The sequence below is a fragment of the Centruroides vittatus genome, unplaced genomic scaffold (genome assembly GCF_030686945.1).
Source record: "Centruroides vittatus isolate TY-2023 unplaced genomic scaffold, ASM3068694v2 contig_934, whole genome shotgun sequence".
Taxonomy (NCBI): domain Eukaryota; kingdom Metazoa; phylum Arthropoda; class Arachnida; order Scorpiones; family Buthidae; genus Centruroides; species Centruroides vittatus.
In genome coordinates, this window is record NW_027122619.1 from 594468 (window position 1) to 601099 (window position 6632).

The window sequence follows — 6632 nt, forward strand, 5'->3', positions numbered from 1 at the left end:
TTAGTTTTTGTTATTTTGAAAATGAATTTCAAGTATTTCATTATAATTGTTTTTATAATATAAAATGACTAATAAATGTATATTTATATAGCCTAAAATTAATTCAAGTGAAGTTAAACCGATACTTGAACTTAACTACGGAACGTGAATCACTACTTGACAAATCTGAAGCCAAATTTGCCCTTATCATTACATTTTTATAAAAGTATTATTCTGGAGAAGTATGATTTTTATAAGTTAGATTCCAATCAAATGCCGAAATTCTATCGGGCTAGATATGGCTAAATAGGCCGCGTTTCTTTATGCAGCGAGAGTGTAGCGAAATGACGTCACGAGCAGTGTTGGCAGTTAGAAACCAGTTTCAGTGTGTTCACTGTAAAGCGCTTCTTGAGCGCTGCATAAAGAAACGCGGCCATACTAAATAAATTATGTAACTAATTTGGCACTACAGGGAAGCGTTAGGCGCCATCTCTTATTAACTTTAATAATTATAATATTTAAATTAATTAATTTAAATAATTTAGAATCACTGGAAGAAAAAGTCGACCCAGAGCAGGACTCGAACCCACAACTTCTAGTTTACCGTGCAGATGCGTTGGGGATATCCATAAATTACATAAGGTATTTTGGGGTGGGTGGAGGTCAAGGATTTCTTACGATTTCTTACTCAGGGATAGAGGTAATAGATCTCATCTTACGTAATATTCTTATTTTTACTTTTTGATCTCGTTGAGTGGTGGAGTTTTGAATTTGTCTTCAATTTGGCGGTTTCTATTAAGAACGCTCGTTGTACTAACGCCATCTCGTGTGACGTGATAGAATAATAACGCTAGCAGACTCTCTCTACACATTTTTTACTGGCGGCTAATTACAAAACGATTCCGTAGCCGTAGTTCTGGTTTTTATCACGAGATGTCGCTAGCGTCGTGACGTTCAGGTAGCGTATATTTCGTACTGTACGACGTGCTTGGAATTTTTTGTCGATATTTTAGCTTTAAAACCATACTTTATCATCGATAATTGGTTTTGAAGTATTTCCGCTACGTTGGTAAGAAATCGTTATGGAGAATATTGCATTGGATATATCAGAAAATACTTGTTGTTATTGCGATAAGCACTTCTTCTCAAAAGGAAATCTTACTAACAAGGATGTAAGATTAGAACATAGCAAATCCCAGTGGAGGAAAAGTCTATATTCTGTTGTGAGACTTCATGTTCTGGAGGATTTTATACTTCCCTTCGATTACGAGAACATTTGGAGAAAGTACTGTACCTGTACGCGGATTTGCCTGAGAAATTGTGAATCTAGAATTCAAAAATATGAAGGGTAATTAAATTCTGTTCTGAAATTTTAAAAATGCTGTATTAAATTAAATTAATATATCTTAAAATAATTGTTTTCACGAATATTAATTAACAGCGCATTCAGTAGTAAATAAAAATATTGTGTACTGTATTTGACAGATTTCTACGAATGGAAAGCCACAGAGGAGTTGAGAACCAACTAAAGTTAACTGTGTCGTACTGTCTAAAAAATCATGGAATTTATAAATTGTACTCGTGCGTCTCTGGCACATGGGATCATGACTACACTCAATTCAGAAATGTACCTACAAGAAGAAAACATTCAATAACAGATTGTGTATATAAAAATGTTGCAAATGTATAATTTTCAATAAATCTTTTTCATAAAGAAAACATCTTTCTTATGAATAGCTTTTTTTTTCTTAGCTAACATTCATATAAATCATTGCAGATCTGTTAAATGAGGCTGCAAAAAGTTTACTAATATTTTACTGACGATGATAATTTGTCGATGGATTTAAACTACCAATTCAAAAGTCTTTACTCAAATTACACAAGATACACTTAACTCTTGGTATTTGCCAAGATTAGGTTTTTTAAAAATCTCGTGAAAACCAAATAAGGATGCCTATGGAGAAAATTGAGTTTGGTTTTGTGGAACATTTCAAAGATAAACGTTAATTGTAAAATAAAATATTGCAAATTTTCTAATATAAAACGTTTAAATTATTTCTAAAAAGCAATGAATAATTTTATTAAATAATACAAAAGAAAACAAAAATTTCGAGTAAGAGACTGAAAATTCTGCAGGAAAATCTTGAGATTATAAAAATTTAAGAAGGAAAGTTTACATATTCTGTAGAATAACTTTTATAACATACTGTATAATTTTAAATATTTTGATAAAAATAATGAACAATAGTCATCTTTTAAAGCTACAATATAAACATTGAATATTAGAGCCACCGCAAACTGGCGCTTTGCGAGAGCAAAATGCTAGCAAACGTACTGTACCCTAGCACAACCGATGACGTCAGAGGCTCCGCCCCTCTCTTCTTGCTCACGTGGTGTTTCCTTTGCTAGAGCAGCGATACGAGAGTACTCTCGCTGTTCACAGAATTCAACAACGAGAGCAGTTACGCTAGCAAGAGAGAGCAGGGGAAAATGGATGACTACATAAACATGCTTCATGTCGAAAAAGAAGTAATGGAATTTTATCGATGTACGTAAATTACACGATTAATACATTCAGTATTGAAAAAAAAATGGTATAAACGTTGTATATTAAAATAGTAAATAGTTATTTATAAATAGGCTTAAGCCTAGTAAGGCTTAACTAGTAGGAATATTTTGCCCATGCTGTTTCAAAGTTCGGAACGAAAACTGACTGATTAAGAGTATAGGTTATAATAAAATCTTTGTTCTATAGCCAATCCATGTCATGTGAACTACGTTACGCGAGCAAACGGTGTGTAATTTGCGGCTGCTTCGTGCCCGCCTAGCTTACCTAGCAAAAATGGCCCATAGCATCATGGGAAAAAAGGCGGGGCTTGGATGCGCGACCGAGCGTACGCTAGCCCAGTGATTCTCAAAGTGGGGGTCGCGACCCCTAAGGGGGTCGTGAAAAATATTTGGGGGGTCGCTGAAAAATTGATGCCAAATCAATTTTTTTTTCAAATATTTTATAAATTTACTATAGATTCATGTTTAGAAATAGTAGAAATAAAAAATATATAAAATAATTTTTACTTAAATAAATTACACATATAAATAATAAAAACAATATAAATATTTAAATACGAGCCTAAATATAATATTCATAAATTTGTGCGCTATTCGGGAATCCCCCGAGTTCCACTCTCCGCCTAAACTATGATAGAACAGCGTTGTCATTTGGAACGATGTTCGCTAGCAGCGTTGCGTCTGTAGGCAAGTCGACTTAGGTAGAGCGTCGATTATCCGAAAACCGATCAACCGAAAGCGTTTCAGTCGGCAAATTTGAATTTCCGCTAGTGCTGTGGTGCTGCAATATTTGGCTATGTCTTGGGATACTCCGATGTTATTTTAGTTGATATGCGTTTTTAGCTGGCAGCCTGGCGCGACCATGAGAGGATACTTAAGGACGCGCCAGTATTTGAACGAGACTTTTTCCCATCGAGAATGGTAAGTTATACTTGTTTTTCTGAGGACTGTGTTGTGCTGAATCGGAACGTTTTGAGACTAGATAAACTTCCGAAATATAATGTTTTTTGTTTTTATATTTTTCAATACATTTATTTTGTTTGTGAAAAATAAACAAATAATTTTTTAAAAAATTTCGTTAGTCTTAACATTGACAAAAATTCAACGCAAAGCGACACGCAACGGAGAGAAATTTCAACATGGAATAGATTAATTAAACAAAAGAAATTAACTCGTCCTGAATTTAAATTAACCCCCTCCCTCCGGGATGTTTTTCTACACATACTCATTCTTCGGGGATCCTTTGAAATTTTTAAGTGCAAAAGGGGGTCGCGGACGAAAAAGTTTGAGAAACACTGCGCTAGCCAGCTGTAGTTTGCGGCGGCTCTTAGACAAAAGACAAATTTTCAGTTCGAGAAACGAACTGTAGCAAATTTTATTTGTAATAAATTAATTCTGGCTGGTGTATTTACACCGATTGCGTTTCGTCACGTGATTCAGTGACGTCACACCCGACCGTAAATTACCGTACGTTTCTATATTCAACGGTGAGAAGAAAACGTTTCAAAATGGACCGTTGAGTTCTCCGTTGAGATTAGAGACGTCAGCGCTGTTTCACCGTTGAGCTTAACGGTCTCAACGACCTGAAAGACCGTTGAGTATTCAACGAACTAACATGGCGGCTTCCACGAAAAAGTAAATTTCGCTTATAGAAACTATTCATTCGCTCTTGCTGTGATGCTGTAATAGCGGACAGATTAATGAACAATCTGTATATAATAAAACATGGGATTGCACGATTATGTTGGATAATTTGAAATATTGGAATATATAGATATATTTTTCAATATTGATATATTTCAATATTGATAAGATTTTTGAAATATAGATATGTTACAGTAAAAACCCGTTTTAGTTAAAACGCGTTTTAACTAGTTGAAACTAGAATTTACTGCTGTACATGTTTTGATTTTAGATAAAACTAGTTTCAACTTTTAACATTAGTTAAAACTAATTTTAGCTACATAAATATGTTTGGAGGAAATAAATAAAGTGATGATTGGGATTAAAACATTTGTATTATTTAATACGATATTTATTAAAAATATTGGTCACACATCTGTGTTATTAACATTAATTAACCCTTCGTCCCTGAAGGCACCGATCGATCGGTACCCTGGCTTTTTAAGCAAAACTTGGAAGGTACCGATTCATTGTTACCAAGGGCGTCGCCAGAGGGGGGGGCAGAGGGGCAGTTGCCCCTCCCTAGACATGCGAAAAAAATTATTTAAATGCTAGTCAGTGCCGCGCATTTTTGGAATGACAAAGTTATCGAAGCAACCATCCAGCAAGAAGTCCTTCAGAATACTGGAAAAGGTCTTTAATAATACCATACCTGGACTCCATTATTAATTCTCTTAAAGGACGATTTGCAAAAGAAAATACTCCATCATTCGCATTATCTAAATTACACCCGGCGCAAATGCAAACCATGTCCATGGAAAGTCTCGCAAAAGCTTGCCAAACTTTTTCTCAATTTTACGATTTTCCAAGCATAAAATACGAAATTTAACTGTGACAACAATTGTGGCAGGATAAACCCAATGTAACTGAGCTGGCCGTTGTAGATGTTCTAAAAGAAACGAAAACTTTCTTTCCCGAAACGAGTAAAGCGCTAAAAATTTTGATTACTCTACCGTGCATAACGTGTACTGTAGAGCGATCCTTTAGCAGCCTGAGACGGATGAAAACCTGGCTAAGAAGTACCATGGTGGAAAGTCGCCTCAATGGTCTTGCAATGATGAGTGTCCATAGAAAGATCATCAATGAGAACATAAAGAATTTTAATAATAAAGTAGTAGAAAAATTCACCAAAAACCCAAGAAGATTATGTTTTAATTAAAATAATCTTCTTAAGCTTTTTAAAATTTATGAATCGTTTTTATTTTACGTACATACAATTCATATCCTCTATCAATTTATATCATCTTGCCCCCCCCCTGGCCCATTGGCTGGCGACGCCTTTGATCGTTACTTTGGTAAATATCGATTTTCGTAAAATTTATTAACAACAGATATAATTTCGTTCGATACGAAGTGAATAAAGTATAATAATTCATTATATTTGTTGATAGCAGTATAAAATTTTGATTTCAAACAAATGTTTGATATAATGTGCGATAATTTTACAACGAATAAACATACATGCATGTGTTATATCGAATTGTACAAAACAATATTCTACCTCTTTCTGGCTCAGTGCCAGCAAACAACTATGTAACTAGACAATGTTAATTTTCACAAAATGTTACAAATTATCAAGTTTATGTGTCAGTTCTGATATATATTATTTTTTTTCTTATAAATTTTTCTAATAAAATGTATTGAAAAATATCGTATTTAAAACTAAAGATATTAAGAAATGTAAGTGATTTTTTTTATATAGATATAATGATAATTTGATTTTTGGTGAACTTTTAAAATAATATCGCCTGACTGACCTATATTGACTTAAGAGGAATCGCAAAATAAACGTGATCAAGATATCGGGGGAAAAAGGTTAATGAAATCGATATATATTGTAGATTTTACACGTTGCTACCATTAATGCAAAATTAATGTTTTTAAAAATTTAGTGTATATAAAACAAACCGGCAATTATTATGCAATTTTCTAAACATTTTCTAAACATATAAAATCGGTCGGTTTTTATTTTCCATACACATACTGTACGAATCTTTTAAGATAGTAAGTATTTCATTTATATATACTATTGTGTTAAAGCATTTTAAAATTAATTTTTAGGTTTAATTTATTTAGTATTAATTTAGTTTTAATTTTTATAGTTATTAATTTATTCTTATATAAGTAGTAGTGGTTTGAGTAGCACTGATCACAAAATTAATTTCATGAGACATACTGATCACAAAATTAAATTAATTATTAAATGTTTTTAAAAATTTGAATTAAATTAATTTTATTTTAACATATTTAGAAAACTTTTTAATTCAATTCAGTTTTCATATTTAGAAAACTTTTCAGTTCATTTCTTTAGTTTTTATAAAACATCTTGTAACAGTAAAGCAAAGTTTAATTAATATATTCTTTCTAATTATTAAATTTATTATTATAAAATTAATTTGCAT

The 6632-nt window shown here is 32.6% G+C and overlaps 1 long non-coding RNA gene across 1 annotated transcript; it reads left to right on the forward strand.

The window, feature by feature from the left end:
- The first annotated feature begins 893 nt into the window (after positions 1 to 893).
- On the forward strand, positions 894 to 1698 carry LOC136984853 (uncharacterized). The gene is made up of 2 exons (XR_010882254.1): positions 894 to 1327; positions 1465 to 1698. It is a non-coding gene; the product is annotated as an uncharacterized lncRNA (long non-coding RNA).
- Positions 1699 to 6632: the final 4934 nt, after the last annotated feature.